Source organism: Chroicocephalus ridibundus, chromosome 6 (genome assembly GCF_963924245.1).
Source record: "Chroicocephalus ridibundus chromosome 6, bChrRid1.1, whole genome shotgun sequence".
Lineage (NCBI taxonomy): Eukaryota > Metazoa > Chordata > Aves > Charadriiformes > Laridae > Chroicocephalus > Chroicocephalus ridibundus.
In genome coordinates this window covers 35,646,342-35,664,095 of record NC_086289.1, presented here as the reverse complement: position 1 = coordinate 35,664,095, position 17,754 = coordinate 35,646,342, and the positions used below count along the sequence as shown (strand labels likewise).

General features: G+C 37.8%; 1 protein-coding gene across 4 annotated transcripts in view; it reads left to right on the top strand.

Moving 5' to 3' along the window:
* The window catches only part of CTNNA3 (catenin alpha 3), a 539,182-nt gene that overhangs the window by 324,737 nt on the left and 196,691 nt on the right, over positions 1–17,754 (top strand). The window lies entirely within an intron of this gene.

Below are 17,754 nucleotides of genomic sequence, written 5' to 3'. Positions count from 1 at the left end.
ATGGCCTAGAGTAATAGTAAACATACCACAGTTTTTATATAATGGTACGCAGTAAGATAGTGGGTTTTGTGGTACCGGCATTTATATAGTATTTAATTGCATTGAAATTAGGTGGTGGGGAATTCCAATTTAAGAAATTAGTGTAAGCCTTTCACAAAGATACTGAATGGGAACTTGATCAAATGTATGATTCTAAGGAGCATTAGCTCAAAGTGTTCAGAATGATACTACTCAAAGTATGTAAGATGCCGTATTAGTCTTAGTTGTTTGCCAGCTTTCTCACTTTGAAAGTTTATAGCCTGTGTAATGATATGCTGAAGAGGAAATGGTGCTCTGACACACAGTTTAGAGAGCCATGAACCTTGTCGCAGCCTGAAACCATGCTGGTGTATATGCTGAATAAATTTCTTCGCATACATTGTATACTCAGTATTCGTTTCTGAAGGATATACTTTATGACTTAAAAATGATACTTTGTCACTTAGAAATTTGTAAATAGAACTGAGGGGAGATTTTCATTTGTTGGGCAATCAGTCCTGCAAATGTGACTAAATATTCACTGATTTAAACTCATTCAAACTGGAGCTTGAAACACATATGGAATACTGAAGTCACGGATTTTGCAGGAATATTATCTCAAGTACCTGTAAAGAATGTGTTGCTAATTTTTGTGGGTTTTTTTGAGCTTTCGGTGCCTTTGTGTTCGGTAATGCAAAAATGGGAAAAATCAATGAATTCACTCTGTTGCTGAAAATTTAGTTAGGAAAACTATTGGGCTCAGAATGAATTCATTAATCTTGGGTGATCTACAGAAAATGAAAGAAAAATAGGTAAAAAGCTAAAGTAAAAGCAGAGTATTGCATTTATGTTTCTCTTCATGGTTGTGTAGATACAGAATAAAACTAGTTATTATTCTCCAATTTACAAGAGTGTCTCATTTTGGCCATGCTGCAAAATCAAATGAAAGCTAAAACACAAACCAAAAGTTTTAAAAGTTTTTCAGATTTTTAACACTGAAGCTAAACCAGCCTGAAGTGGCTTTATTTTTAGAAAGGACAGGTGATCTCTGAAGATCAGATAACTTAAGTGAATTTGGAATTGAGTCCGGGTCAGCTGAAATACCCAAGTCATTATTCAATTTAGAAGATGTGAACCTAAAAACCCAATATTCATTTCCTTTCTTGGGTTTGAATTTGTTTCCCAAATGCAAGGAATAGCTGGCCGTCAGGGTAGGTTTGTGATTAAAGGGGCTGATGGCTGGACAGATACACTGCCTAAAAAATCTACAAGGACGTGTAGCAGCTGCCTGTGAACATAAGACTGCCCAAAAGACAGCTATCCTTAGTGATATAGGAAAGACTATAGCACAGTTTCGCAATTCCAGCATAGTTACTGCCTAGAAAGGAGCAGGGAGTGGTGGTAGGGTAGGGCAGGGGGTAGAAGTCAAATGTCCTTTTTCGGCATAGACGTTACTAGTCCATTTTGCAGAGTCCCTTCTGCAAAGTGATAACCAGGCTAGACAGTTATGCCTCAAAAACTTACAGAGATTTCCTCCGTTCACCTCACTGAATGATTAATTTCAGAACCCTCTGTTTTCACCTAAACTTACTACTTAAATGCTATTATGCAGAGGGAAAGTATGTGTGTAGTTCATGAATGTAAATACTCGTGGAGATTCATTTATCCAGATTATTCTGAGGACATCAGACATGTTTCTTTTACAAGAAAATTAGTAAATCATAAACAAATCATGTGAGGGGGTAAAAGCAAGAGTCTCATGACTATTGTATAAAAGGGGTTCTATTACATATTAGACTGGTCTTACTGTATATATAAATATACAGTGTGTATGTCAACATATTTATATTTATGCTGTGACTTACTATGCTGCCTACAGTGAAGAAAACATACTTTAAAAAATGTTTTAAGTAACTGGCTTTCAGTGAGACTGCACACAGTGCCACCTCTTATTGTTGAATTAGTTGCTCCAAATTGTCACTTTACTGGTGCTTATGCTGCTATTGAAAATTAATGTACAATAAAATTGAAGTTATCTTCTGGACACCTACTAGAACTGAAGTATCTTGTTTAAAAGTTGCTTATACTGGTTTAATGCACTTACCAGTATGTCTAAGTGAGAGCTTGATTGATGTTTTTTTTGATAAGCTAAACTCTCCAGGAAATTAATTAGATAGTAGTTTTACTGCATCCGTCAACTGCTAGCCTATCAGACGTAAACCAAAACAAAAATGAAAAAATAGTAACAGCTAAGCAAATGGCCACAAAGGGGCTTTGTACATATAAACAGATTTATCTGATTTTTAAGAAAAATTCAGTCATTTCCAATAGCATCATCAAAGAAAAAGAATTATGGCAGACGTTTTGTGGAAAGTGTAATACCAATTCAATCGATATAAATGGAATAGCGTTTAAATACATTAGACCTGTAAATGGGAAGCACATTTTGGTTTTTAGTGGCCTAAAACCTGTTAAGCTGAGAATATATATTTTATTTTTTTTAATTGACAGTAGTAGAGCACTGCACTGTTGCTTTAATTTGTCAAGGAATATAACAGATAGATCTTACTAATCTTAGTTTTCACAAGTGTACATACTTCAGAAATATACGCGCACCACAGAAACTGAGAAGTGGCAAATCTGTATGGAGCTTGGTTTCCAACTGAACATGGTGCCATGGATAATGGATATTCCATAGAAATCAGGTATAGCTAAAAGTGCTACCAAAATCAGGGAGCCTGATTCTGCAAGAAGGACAGGACAGATATAAAAGAGATGAGTTGTCTTTAAATCCTTGCTACTTCTATTGTCTGTTTATTTATCAAATAATTTACTTTTGCTTGGAGAACCTTCCAATGTATAAACATCACCTGTCCCCTTTGGGACAGCTGCCCAGCCTTTTGCCAGGGATGTGTTTTTATAACATGGTATCATTTGCCATCTGTGAGATTTTGAGTTGGATGACAGGTTAATTCAAGATCCAACCCTCTACAACATTTCTAGAGCTTATGAAAAAGTTGTCAAGCATCTTTGTACTCAAACAGAAAGTTCTTAAATGACAATTATGATTTGCATGTTTGGAGGAGAGTCCTCACATTCCTTCCTTTGTTGTTTATTTCCTTCACTGATATAAAAACCAACAAACAAATCCCCTTACAACTTTCAGGTTATGATATATACATCTGAAAAGCTAGTCATGTATGCTATTGCAGAATTGGGCTTGATCTCTGCAACTGGGAATAACTTAAGTCAAGTATTGAAGTGTGAGATCATGGGTGGCATATACCTGGCTATGGAATACTAACAGAGACAATAGTTGAAAGTAAAATATTTTAACAGCTAAACAACTAAGAAAAAATCATTGCAAAAAATGGCATATGACAGTAACTGTACTAGAGGAGGCTGGTAGGTGAGATAGATGAGACATCAGACAATTGTAATATAGCTATGATGGCAGTTTTACCATCTTATACGTGCTTGTGACATACAAGGAGTTGCATTGATTGTGGCCACCAAATGTTACAACAAAGGCCAGTGATGTAAGCAAGACTTGCCCGTATTGTTAAATACAAAAACCTCATTTATCAGAAGAAATTTTTTTTTTCTTTTGTCAGTTGCAAATAGCCTTTATGGAACATAGTGAAGCTGCTTGCAAGCACTGAGACTTGAAAAACAGCTCAGATGCTGTCAATCCCTAGTTTTTGTCTTGGAGAACAAAAGCTAAGAAAAAAACAATTTACATTCTCACTGTCCTTTTTTTTCTGAATGTAAAACACCCACGTGTGGTCCTGAGCCCATTATTAGCCTTTGACATCCATAACATGCCACGGTAAAGAATTTCACAGCTTGACTGTGTGTTGTGTGGAGAAGTATGCGTGAAACCCGCACATGATCATATCGTTTGCTGAAGAGTATCAGAAGAGAATAAGCACCAGTCCCCGTTTTCCTTCTCCATGCCACTTACAGACTTCTGTCATATCCTCCTTCAAGTGTCTGTTTTCCAAGTTGAGTATTTCTTTCTTTTTAAATTTTCCTTGTTTGGAAGCCATAAAAAGATCACCTTGCTACCTTCTCTGTACTTTTACCAGCGCTTTTCAGTTCATGAGAGGTGGTAGGTCAGAACTGTGCATGCTATTCAAGATATTCAAGATGTTTCATGATGTCCTCTGTTTCCACATATAAAACAGTGTTTCTACTAGACAACTGCTGAACACTAAACTGCAACATTCACAGAAAGTTTATATGATAATCCCAAAATCTTATTCCTGATTAGTACTAGTCTGCTGAGGTCCATCATATATATGTAATACCGGATTATTTTTATTTTCCAAAATGACTCACTTTGCATCTCTCTAGATTGAATTTCATCCTCTATGTTACCATCCAGTCCATCTGTGGTACCATCCAGTCCATGGTACCATCTAGTACCATGAGGTCCTTTTGCAAAATTTCCTTAGTTCTTTTATTTACCACTCTGAGTAACTTGGTAAAAGATGCTTAAAAAAAAAAAAAAAGTTAATGCAGTCACTGTGACTACTGGGAAATTTCTGTCTCACAGCTTTCTCCCAATCTCCTGCTCATTTATTCTTGATGTTGCAAACCCCAATGCTAATCTGTTTCTGTCAGCTGAGAATCACTGGTTACTCAGCCACCCCAATTCTTGGAGGAGTCATGGGATCTACATGTCTGGATCTCAGTACTGTGCACACGGTACAATTAATTGTTCTCTCTTTCTTGGCAACCTCAGGGAGGGCATTCTTCCATTGCCTCCATGTATAGAAACAGGTCTGTCCAGTTCTGCTTAATTTTAACATTGTTCTTCTAAAAGATATTTATGGCATAAGAAAGCTTTATGACTATTTCCTTTTAATCATATAAAGGTAACTTTTTGCACTTGAAGATATGTGCTGTGAAATCAACTGTATGTACTGTCTGCTGAAGTTTAATTCTCTCCAAACTAAGGAAAGCAGTATTTTAAAAAATGTAGATTTTCCTGAATCCAGTGACAAGCTGAACATTAGTAGGTCTTCTCTTTCAAAAGCAGCATCTCCGCTCTATCCTGTCAAATGCACTGTTCCAGGTGAGCGTATTCCATACAGCTACAAGGCTTCAGAGCAATATCGTTGAGCTGGGGTGATGATGTTAGTGTTGCACCAATGATGAATTTGACAATATCAATTTAAAAATGGAGAAAGGACAACATATTGTAATAAAGAGATGATATTGCATTCTCAAAATAATTAGTGACCCATAATTTAAATCAGCATAGTTTTATTACATATTCTAATACGTCCTTTGTAAATGTTAATATACACTGTTATTCTACAACTCTGTCAGTTGTAAATGATACTGTTGTTGCCATATTGATAAAACTATCAGTGTTCAGTTTTCCTTCCATATTTCACTTGACTGCAGAAATTTGCAAAATAAATTTCTGAATCTGGTCCAGAAAGATCTTTTTATTTGTGTAGTCAGATCTCTAGTCATATAAAAATCAATTTTAATACTGCAGCCAACAAGTCCAACAGTGATAGATAATGCAATGATTTTGATATTACAGGATTAGGATGTAAGCCTATTTTTAAGTAAAACAAACCATTAATAATTGTGTTATTTCCAGTTTAAACATTTACTTGTCTGCTCAAATTAAAACATGTACTAACAATACTGCCCCCCTCCCCCAGGCCCCCCACATCCACCAGAATCACTTCACTTGTCGTTTTGCTTCTTTTGTCTTTTTTCAAAGTTGAAAAAGTCAGGTAGGTATTCTGAGTTTTGATTGTGTTGGTCTTTTTTCAATTTAAAACCTTATTTACCCTGTTTACTCATAACCCAAGATAAAGATTTCCCAAAGAAGATTTATCTTGCTTATATTAAGTCCTTATCTCTCCTTTGACTAAATGACTAGTTTAGTCTGGATGTTTGACTCCAGCTTCAGATAGCTGAAGTGAGGTGAGATGAATTGTACCTTGAGAGATGAGTGTTGGTCTATTTTGAGACATATGTTATGTTGCGTTTTCTTATGCTTCGAATAGCAGGTTTTAATCAGGTGTATCCTGGTTTTCAGTGTGTGTTTTGCATCTGTTTTTGAAAGATCAAGGTTGTTTGAATAGTAGGTTATCAAATTGTTTTGTATGTAAATACAATAGGCTGAGCTGGACATTATAAAAACAAAAGTTCATCTTCTCACAAATGTTTCTCCAACAATTAATTTGATGTGGAAATTAGAAGCATTGCTTGAAATATCAAGAGAGATTTTCTGTGGTCTCTATTTTAATCTGAAAATGAAAACTTCTCAAATAGAAACAATAGGTCTTGAGAAAGAACATACTTTTTTTTTCCTCTTTGAATACGAAATGTTAATTGAGCTAAGCTAAATTGCCTGCTACACTGACTCACTGCTCATATTGTAATTTAAGAAACAAACAGTATCCTCATAGGCCAGTGACCTTTGTAAATCAGCTTCAGGATTAATATCTCTTACAAATATCTCTCTTCTGAATTAGCATTTGGAAGTTACAGTCTTTCCTTTAAAAATTGATTTAAGACATAACAATATAATACAGTTCAGAGGTACGTATATAAATTCAGTGAAGTATGAAACATCAGTGAAATGGAAAGACTGAATACCACACCAGATCTGGGACAATGACATTTACAAAGGTAGTAGCAACTGCAGGTAATATCTTCTTGTTTTATGCTTTCTCTCTCCTGAGTTTATTAACTGCTCTGTGCTCTTGCCCTAGAGGTTCTAGCTTCTGTTAAAAAATGCATACATTTGGGATGTTAGTCACACTTACCAGGAATATTGGCTGGTGCTTTGCGGACAGCGCTAGTATTCAAAAAGCTCAAACAGTAGCTAAGTATTTGAGATACCTTGGTGAACATCTTTACATTATTATAGCTGCACAATAATTGCACAAAACAGAATCTCTTAGTTGTAAATGTGAATAGTATCTTCACATATATGGAGGAAGTGAAATAGTCCTAGTTGTACAGTAAAAAAACCCCAAACCCAAATATTAAAATGCCCACTTCGGCTATTATATTGAACACTTCCCACATATGAAATGGACACTCAGGAGCTGAAGTATTTTCATGAGTACCAAAGGTCACATTAAACATTCTTCAGATGGAGGTTATTCTAGGCTACAGTGCCTTATATTGATCATATACTGCATCAAATATTTGTAAGTCTGAATATTGATTTTGTGATACTGAAAAACTAGCATATATTGCAGAATGAAAAAAACAACCAGATTTGGGTTAAGATTCTCTCTGTATTCTATGTCTTTGTTTGTGAGCCTTGGCTAAAATAAATTCCCAAAAGATATGTTTCTGTTAGAAAATGCCTGTAATTAATCGGAATTCCGTACTATAATGCAGCAATTTTGACGAAAATGTTTCAAAAAATGAAGATTAACTGCTTTGAGATTTCATGCATTTAGGTTTTGCTTTGAAATGCCTTTTCATTTAAAATGTTACAATTAAATTGCAAATCTACTTGAAATATTTGATTATATGGAAATATTTTCAAACAGTCTTGTCTTCTAGGAAGTGTCAAAATTAGCTCTGTATAAAAACACTATTTAAAATTACGAAAATTATGACGAAATAATAATGAAAAGCCTTAGGGTTCTTGGTTGTACTTTATAGTCCCATGCAGGACATGCCTGGTTTTAGTGAATATAGTGTTCTGGCCTGTCGTTTACTTCTACCAAAGACCAAAACAAACTCTGATATTGAGAGAACAAGTATGTAAAAATGAACAAAAGATAGGTAAAAAGAAAGACTGAAATGTTGCATCTACACAAGGGAAAAAGCAGGTCCTCTGTAACTAGAAATTTCTTGTTTGGGAAAGCTGACAGGCTGTTCTCCTGAGCTGATCTATCAAAGAGATGTAATGCTTTCTGAGAGGAGGAGTGATAGGCTGGGTGAACTTGAGATTAAAAAAGGAATTTGATGGGAGCAGGGAAGAATCCTCTGATTATCTATTCTTTTGGCACAGTTGTAAATCTCCCACTGCAGTGTTTAAAGGTCAACTGTACCAAGCAGAGGCTGAGAGGTTTAACAGGAGAAGTGGAGGCAATGATGAAGTGAACTCTGTGTTCTTCATCTCTTCTCTCAGTACACGAATATGTCATATTCTCTGTAGTTTGATCTAATAACACTGACCTCAGATCTACTACTCTGATACATAAACTTCAGGGTTTAGCCTATTGCCTAATTCTTCCCCTTTTCAGTTTTGACTGTATTCCAATATCACAACGCTGGCTTCTAGGAATTAGGATTTCTAAGGTTGAATCTGTTATCAACAACGGACAGTAACAGACAGCACGTATATTTAAAGTGCATCATTGTTGTAAGGCGTTGATATAGAACAGGAAAGGCATGCAGGATATACAGAGTGTTGCTAAAAAAAAATGTTTGCCAGTTAATATAAAAATTTCCAGTGCAGGAAATCCAGCACATCTATTGAAGGTGAATTCTCCTTAAGAAATCATTATTTTTAAAAGAAGTTAAAACATGTAAAAGAGAAAAAAGTAATGAGTTATAAAAACGTATAGAGAGAAATAAATTGTTTTGTCACTTCCTTGTTGAACAAGATAAAAGATGCGTAGGAACAAACTCTACAAATACTGACAGAATCTTAATCTACTTTATGAAAAAAAATTATTAAGATCTTGAATAAAATAACTTGCCAGCTCTTGTTACTTCAGCTACTTCTAAAACTAGCTTTTAAAAAGATGAGACTGATACCCTGAATGTGCTGGGAGAACTTTGCTTCACAGATTATAATTTGGGTCCAGGCACTCCTTGCTTAATACAGCCCATACTCCTGGCCCCTTTCCTGGGGAGGCTGTCTCTGTCTCTGGGTAGCAGAGCACAACAGTTAAGGACAAGGGAAAGTCATTTAAACCACCTTCACTGGAGAGTTCATAGCTTTTTGCCACTTTAACATGATCAAGCTATTGTGTGTGGAATGACTGCAGTCTGGGATTAGCACCTTTATTATTTTAAATTAAAGTATAAACATTTTTTTAGTTTGTTGGTTTAGAGCCTTTCCTATTTACCAAAAGAGCTGGGCCCACAAAATGTTTGAACTAATGTGAGCCAAACTGGAATTGCTCATCCTTCACAGAAATTAAGTTCTTCAAAGGAAGCATTTATTTAATTTGTATTTCAATAGCACTTTGGAGACTCCATGAAATATCTGGGTCCCTAGATTTCGGAAAAAACAGATGAGACAGATAAACTGTAGGAGACAGAAAGGGAGAATGAATCTGTCATGGGGATCAATGACAGAGCCTGTAATAAAACAGAGATAAGTGAATTTAGTTAACTCAAAATCAGTCACCATTAAACTCAGTTAAGAATGTCCATGTAAGAGTTTATCTGAATTAACTCCTTCAATTTAGAAAACCATTAATTGGTGCAATTTCTATAAAGAAACTGACGTTTGAGATATATACATAGATATAAAACTTCTTTTTCATTCAATGCTATTACAATTACAATGGCATTTCGTCAAACAATATGGAAGAACTTACATATGGTACAAATGAAATGTTTTCAGGATCACACTTGTTAATCAAAATGTTTGCAAAACCCAGCACAGTGGAAGTAGTAGTAAGCATCTGTAGTCAAAATGAATCTATCTTGACAATAACTTAATAAGTATGCTACAAAAAACCTCGTTCTTTCTCTCAAGCAAAACACAGGACCACTGGCTCTTGAATTAAAGCTTTCTACATCTGCCTCTCATGGAAAACAGCTCTGCCAAAAGTCAGTTTCATCACAGAATCTGCAAATTAATTGTGATAAGTTGCTTTTCATTTTCTATACAAACAATAAATATTCCTCTTCAAGTACAATGGGAAAATTCTCACTACTTGAATCTGTTTTATTGACAAATCTATAAAACATGATAGCTCTTATTTGCCACTTTGTCTGATTTTGTATGTAATTTGCTCCATCTTTCTATGTTAAATTTTACATATACTGACCCAGAAAATTGGATTCTGAGAGCAACTCACCATATCTCTGAAAGATGCAAAAAAACCCTTACAAAAATCATCTCGTTCTTGCACTTTCCCGAGTCTGGTCTACAACAACCAACCTTCAAGCAACCCCTGAACATCCAGTACATAAGGACTACATTCCTTCACACTACTTTTCTTGTACTCACAGCTATGGATCACAGGAACAAAACCACTTGAACTCTGAAAGCCAACAACCCCCCCAGATTTGCCATCCAAAGTAACACATAGTTTTCTGGCAGGTAGCAACTTAATTTAAAATGGAATTTAGCAATCCGTTAATGAATACTGCATATACAAAATGCTGTCAACTGGAAGATTCTGATTTCTTTCTACCACCTTAAAAGAAAATAGGGAATTGAGTATCCTCAGCACTGCACACATTTCTATGTGTTTTCATCCCAGACTGATAAATGCTAAATAAAAATAACATTTTAATGCTTCATATCTAGTTCTTTAGTGTTGATTTTACTGAGCTATTGAAAACCAAAACTACTTCTGACAGTGGCAAAACTCCACAACAACTGCATGTGTAGAGGTCAAACTGACAGATTACTGGAACATCTTTATTAACTTTCAGGATATTAGAAGAGACCAGAATCTGTTATTCTTCTTAGGAGCATAATCAGAAGACAAGAAACACAAATTCTGTTATGTAGAAGTTTTTAGTTTCAGACAGTTCAATGCTAAGGAATTTCATCCCCTGACGTAAGATCCAAGTCTAGGACTTGTCATTTTGTTGCTGGCACCTTTGTTGTTGCTATACTTCTTTAACCCATAATATACTTTCAGTGGTATCATCATATAATCACATATGTGTCAAAATAGCAATTAAAGACCCTAAGGTGAAGAGTGTATCATCATCCCTATTTTTGCATTACAGTTTAACTTCTATTAGTCATGTACATAAACATACCCAGCACTAGGATGACACGTCACTAGGATGCAAGATTCTGTTGTACAATGCAATCTGTGGACACAGAACTTAAGTGTGCTTTTCTGCTTCAAAGAGCATATATATAAGTATGAAACATGATGCAGTTAGCATATAAAGATATGCATGCACAATACTGGCCAGCATTTTGGGAATAAAATGTACCAGTCAGCAGACTAGGAGGACATTTTCTGTAAATAAGATGAGCACTTCTAAGCACGATCAATATTTATGAATGGGAAATGGATTTTCATTACATGACGATACTAATTTCTAGAATCAGTCTATCCTTGACAAATTAACTTTCCTCTCTTATCACACATACTTTTTAATTTTTTTACTCCTATTTAGCTAGTTAACACAATGCTTTGTTTTTGGGAGGAAAACCACCTTCAGTTTGCTAATTTCTATGCATCCTCATTTTGTGTGATTCAGAATTCCCATTCAGCACTCCCCTGTTTTTGTCTGACACTTTCAAGAGAGACCAGTGTGCAACCTGCCTTTTCAGGCAGGGTTTAGTTAACAGCACATCCATGAGATCTGGGCAGCAGAGGTTCCTTTCTTGTAGGTTCTTCATTGCTGCAGTTCAGTTAAATCCAAAGATCTTAGTGGATCCATTTTAGCAATCCAACTGCTGACAGCCAATTTTAGCAAATCTGTGATTAGATAGGTCTGTAGCAAGCTACAACAATCTTAACTACAGGTGGTGTGACACTGGAACAGGTTGCCCAGGGAAGTTGTCAATGCCCCATCCCTGGAAATGTTCAAGGCCAGGCTGGATGGAGCTTTGAGTAGCCTGATCTAGTTGGAGGTGTCCCTGCCCATGGCAGGAGGGTGGGAACTAGATGATCTTTAAGGTCCTTTCTAACCTGAACCATTCTACGATTCTATAACTACAAAACAAAAAATACACTTCCTCATTTTACTTACAGATCATTTTTTTCTGCAACTTTTTTAAAAACAAAATTTTTAATGCCTGAAACACAAATTTAATGCCAGTAAGCCTGAGAGTTAGGTCTAAACCCTGCTTTCCCATTTCAGCCAGAATTCATTTCTGTGCCGAAGGCTCTGAAAGTCCTCCAGCAAACTGACCTGCTTGTCAAGAGGATGTGACAGCTGTCAATAAGCAGCACAGACAGCCTTACTGGTTACAGCATACAAGCCTTCTGTTGTCAGGTGTTGCTCTAGTTGGTTGTTTGGTTGCAGATAGCACGCAAAAGGGAAGCCTAAAGACAGTAATGGCATTTGTGGGGGGGGTGTGCGGAACCATTTCTAAAATGAAAGGCGGCACAGAAAAATGCAAAAATGCTTTAAATTCTAATAGAAGAAGCCTGGCAACAGTAATTGAGAGGTGGCAGGCAGATGGAAGGAGGCCTTTAAAGACAGGTAACTGTTGTTGATGTATTGGAGCTGGTAGGTGGATGCTTTAATGGAGAACTAATGTGATCAAAATAGTGAATTAAGAAAATTAATTAAATAAAATTAGCTTAAAGTCAAGCATGTACTTCTAAGCATATGTAAACTTTAAGACTTTGAACCTTGCTATTTTGGGCCTCACAGAGTTTGAGCATCTTGCAGCAAGTCCTGAATTCATAATGTGAGAATTTTTGCACCTTTATGTAATTAATCAAATAAAGCCCAACTTTCCTATTACTGATTGAGCTTCAGGTGATAAATGGTGACATTTTCATTAATCCTCTTAATCACAGCCTTTATTGCATAAGTGTGAAGCAAGGGAACAAAAGATAAACAACCCAAAGATTTATCAGACTTCCTATGTCTGAGGGGCATATTTCAACAGCTAGAAATGTCAGCCACCTAGTACGGTGAGGCAGCGCGCGCTGTAAGTTATGTGAGCTACAAAAGGGAAATTGTCTTTGTTCAACATGGACTCCTCATCATAATACACCCAGTTCACATTTTTGATGATAGTGTAAAGGCAGCTGACGCTAGTGCAGTGACAATTACTTTTTTCTTGTATTAGTGCAGAAACCAGATTCAGAAATTCCTCAGAATATTAGAAATGGTGATAATTGTGATTCCATCTTATGTTCCCACAAGTCTTATAATTTTGATAGTACTGATCTGTACTGAGCCAGTCAACTATAAAAGAATAATTCTGAAGGTGCTGAAAAAGGCACACGTCATCAAAATGTTAACATCAGAGGTGCTAAAAAAGGCCCACGTCATCAAAATGTTAACATCAGTGTACAGTTAACCAGTTAACATCAAAGCTTATGCCTCTTAAACACCAGGTATCTCTGTGAGTGCGTGTACTTGTTAGGGTTTGTTGGGTTGTTCTTGGTTTGGTTTTGTTTTTTTTTTCCCTTGGGATATGGATGCTGTGATATCTGGGGAAGGAGGAGGTTTATTCCTGTTGGTGGAGGTACTGAATATTCTTTGTTCTACGTGACCCTCTATGCAACTTGTCAGAAGTGCTTCTATTAGAGGCTGTTATCCTTCTGTCAAACCATCTGTCCCCTATTGGGACAAATTGCACAATAGGATCTCAAGTTCTTGAGGACAGAGAAACACGTCTAAATGTATAACATATGTGTGCATATATATATGCACGTATGCATAGAGAATAGGTTTGCATTAATTTCACCTCTTTTGGAAACCATATTTCTAGCCTAAAACATGAGGTTTTGTTGTAAGTTGGTATTCCACAAGCTGAGAGAACTCAAGAGGCATATGGATGATGCCTCTTACAGACAGACAGCATGGCTTCACAAGGAGCAAATTGTGCCTGACTAATCTGGTGGCCTCCTACAATGGAGTGCCTGTGTTAGTGAGTAAGGAAGAGAACAGATGTGGTGTGCCTTGACTTCTGTAAGGCCTTTGACTCAGTCCCATACCACATCCTTGTAGCTAAATTGGAGAGACAGGAGTGTGATGGATGGATTATTTGAGGGATAAGGAATTGGCTGGATGGCTGCATCCAAAGAGTTGCAGTCAATGGCTCAGTGTCGAAGTGGAGATTGGTAACAAGTGGTGTGCTTCAGGGGTCCATTTTGGGACCGGTACTATTCAAAATCTTTATTAGTGATATTGACAGTGGGATTGAGTGCACCCTCAGCAAGTCTGTGGATGACACCAAGCTGGTGCAGTGGATATGCTCAAGGGAGGGGATGCCATCCAGAGGAGTGGGCCCATGTGACCCTCATGAAGTTCAATAAGGCCAAGGGCAAGGTCCTGCACCTGGGGTGGGGCAGTCACCAGTACCAGTACAGACTGGAGGATGAATTGATTGGGAGCAGTGCTGTGGAAAAGCACCTGAGGATATTGGTAGATGAAAAATTATGTGTGAGCCTGCAATGTGTGCTCACAGCCCAGAAAGCCGATTGTATCCTGGGTTGCATCAAATGAAGCGTGGCCAGCAGGTTGAGGAGGTGATTCTGCCCCTCTACTCCGCTCTCGTGAGACCCCACCTGGAGTCCTGTGCCCAGCTCTGGAGCCCACAGAACAAGGAAGACATGGACCAGAGGAGGGCCACAGAAATGATCAGAGGGCTGGAGCACCTCTGCTATGAGGACAGGCTGAGAGAGTTGGGGTTGTTCAGCCTGGAGAAGAGAAGGCTCTGGGGATACTCTCCTTAAAAAAAAAGGCAAGGAAATTATCAAGAAAACGTACTATGGGAAGTCATGGACTAGAATTTCTGATCACAAGGAAGGCAAGTGATCTTTGTTTAACAGGGAATTTGGATGTTTTTGTTGACAACTTGGCTGAGTCAAAAGGCACATATTGTTAGGTATTTCCCTTTGGTGTAATTCATCCTCTGTAGAAGCTCTTTAAAAGAAACTGAAAAGCAAAATTGAGCAATGTGCAATAATGTCAACATAGTTACTTCCAAGGAGATCACATTGCTCACATCTTAACATCATTATATTAAACTGCTTTTTAATAACTGTTAGTCTAGTACTCAAAATACTGAGTTCATGACAAATTTCTAAAACTTTCTTGTTCTGAAAAACACAGGCTGGTCTTGCTAGACACAAGGAACCTCCTCGCTAGACTCAGTAGGACAGAATTAAAGTGTCTGGGTATGTTTTCTCTTAATGAAGTGTCCTCAGTCGCAACACTATCATCTCTCTTTTACTCAACCGGCCCAGTAAAAGGGACAGATGGACAGCAATAGCCGGCCCAGTAAAAGGGACAGATGGACAGCAATAGCCATAGCCCATGTACTTTTGCGATAGGAAGTTCAGATCATCATTCTGAGTTTTAGCTTAATTAACATGTACCCTGTCAGCCCTTTTTAAGGAATCATTTATAGGTTATAATTCTAGACTTCCTTGCACTGAGATTTGTTTCCTTTGAAATGTATTGGTAACCCCTGCATCTCTTACTCTATTGTTGGACAGATGTCTACTGTGCATTAGGATTGTCTCTCACCTGTGCATCCCTTTACAGTGATTAACAGTGAATTATTTTGCCCTTTTTCAAGGCCAGTGTACTGTAAACTGTACAGTCTCCACAGGAGTCTCCGTAGTCAGTGAATTTAGCAGGATCACAATCCTACGCTTTGAATTCTATCCACATGCTTATGGGTGAGCCCACACCATGCCTCAGGCTGCATTACAATCTGCAGTTTGGAAATCTGGATGATTTTATATGTGAGTTTTTGTTGCAAGGCTTATAAATGGTTTTAACTGTTTTCCTTTGTGATCAATTTTACCTTTCCTAGACCAGAGATCACATTGCAAAAATGAGTCAAGGATTTCTTATGTTTTATGAACCTTTAAACTCAATTAACATGAAAGAAAGACTTCCACTGACAGAAACATTTCATATTAGTACAACATTTATTCCATATAAACTACAGTAGCTAGGAGGCCACCTCCAGCTCCACTGCAATTGGAATTCGCTGTCCGTAGATGGCTTTCACAGTAGCTGCAGGAACGCAGCTGCATTCACAAAAACGAGGAGAAGATCTAACAAACCTGAGAAAAATTACTTAGACGTTCATTTAAGGGATAAAGGAAGGGTAAAAATGAATGAGAGGATTAATTATATTTTTACAAGATATTTGAAATGTAAGCCTATAGTGAATGCATAAAGAAAGTACTGTAATGCAGTAAGGACATAATGTAATGCATAAGAATAGACTGTGTGCCTGTGGCACAATTAGATTTTTACCACTGGAGCAGTGCAACATTTATTTTGCTTTATAGACAACTTCATTATCTAGTACACATACATGTATGTACTTCATTATGAGTGAATAATATATTTCTTTATAGCCACTACAAATACAATTTGCTTGGGCATTTCATAAAAGGCTTCCTAAGCATGTTTACAGCGTTAAATTGCTATTTAAAATTTTGATTCACTTCAGTATGGAAAGAAGTTTTTTTGAATAGAGTTAGCCCATACCCTGACCTCACACCTGTCCTGTATGGTTCGTCAATACTCGGTGGGAAGAAAACAAAACCACTGGCAGTAGGAAATCACGGTGTTTAGAAGCTGCCCTTTCCACGAAAAGGCTCTTTCCAGCTTTCAGGCACGGGCCTTTCTGCCAGGACCCGGCCGGTCCGGGCGCTGCCGCGCTCCGAACCGCGACTCGGCGGGGGACAGCGGGCTGCCAAGGCCCGACAGCGCTGCTGGCCTCGGGCGCGCCGCGGGGGCCGCTCCGCCACAGCGCCGAGAGCGCGCCGGGCCCCGCCCCGCCGCGGCCCTGCCCCGGTCCTTCTGGAAGGTTCCGGCGCCGGCCTGGTGGAGCGCTCGGCGGGCTGAGGTGAGAGCAATCGCGTGCAGCGCGGCGGGATTCGGGGGTTTTGGTGTGTACGTTTATTGAGCTTTTAGCATAGATCGCCAAACACGCTTTTTCGTCTTCTGGAGGGAGAATCCGCCTGTGTTTTTTCCTCCTTACCAAGTTGTCGACGTTAAGAGATGTTCTCCTTTTGCAAGTAGCGAGGTCAGCAGTCATTGTTCTAAGATCTAATTTTCTGCAGTGTAAAATCTAAAATGTCAGTCTGTGAGGTGGCGATAGAAAATAGTATATTAAGAAGTACCTTTTTTCCTAGCTTGCCAAATTTTCATTTCTTTGAGTCGGAATGTGTGGCTTTTTTTGAGTGAGGGGCGCACCCAAGTAATAATGGGCTTTTGGGAGCGGTTGTGTGAGCAGCTGTGCACCAGTGGAAGTGAGGGATACGTGGTCCACTTTAGAGTAGTGTTTTGGTCAGTATTTGTACTTAATTACTATGCTTATACTTAGAGCTCTTTGAGATGGGGGTGGTAAAGTTGTCTGTCTTTAGATGTTATTTTTTCAAGTCCTGTTTGGTGGAAGCATGACACAAATAGACTAAAGGTCTTTATAATAGCACTGGAAACATTAATGTATATTGTATGCTGTGTAACTCTGTGAAATGCATGCAGTTTTTGTTTATGGTAGATATAAATTTATGCATCTGTGTTCTGCGATTGTTTCCTGTCTTTAATGAGGCTATATGAAAGGCCATACCTTGTTTTCTGGTAATCATTGAAGCAGTCGTCTCTGTGAGGGTTCCTCTGAGTTATTCTGCTCTGTTTTAATTCCAGGAAATAGCAGTTGTCAGCATTTCAACTGTTGGAAAGCCTGGGGGAAAAAATGAGTCATCCAAATAATTGTAAAGTGTAAACCCAAAAAGTTTTTCTGAAAATAAGATATTTTCTTTTTCTATGTGCAAGTGTGCTGTGAGGGTTGCACACCATTTAGCACTGAATCGGTGCTGTCCTGTCCCAAAGGTTGGAGGGAGACAGTTGGGTTGGAGAAAGATTCTA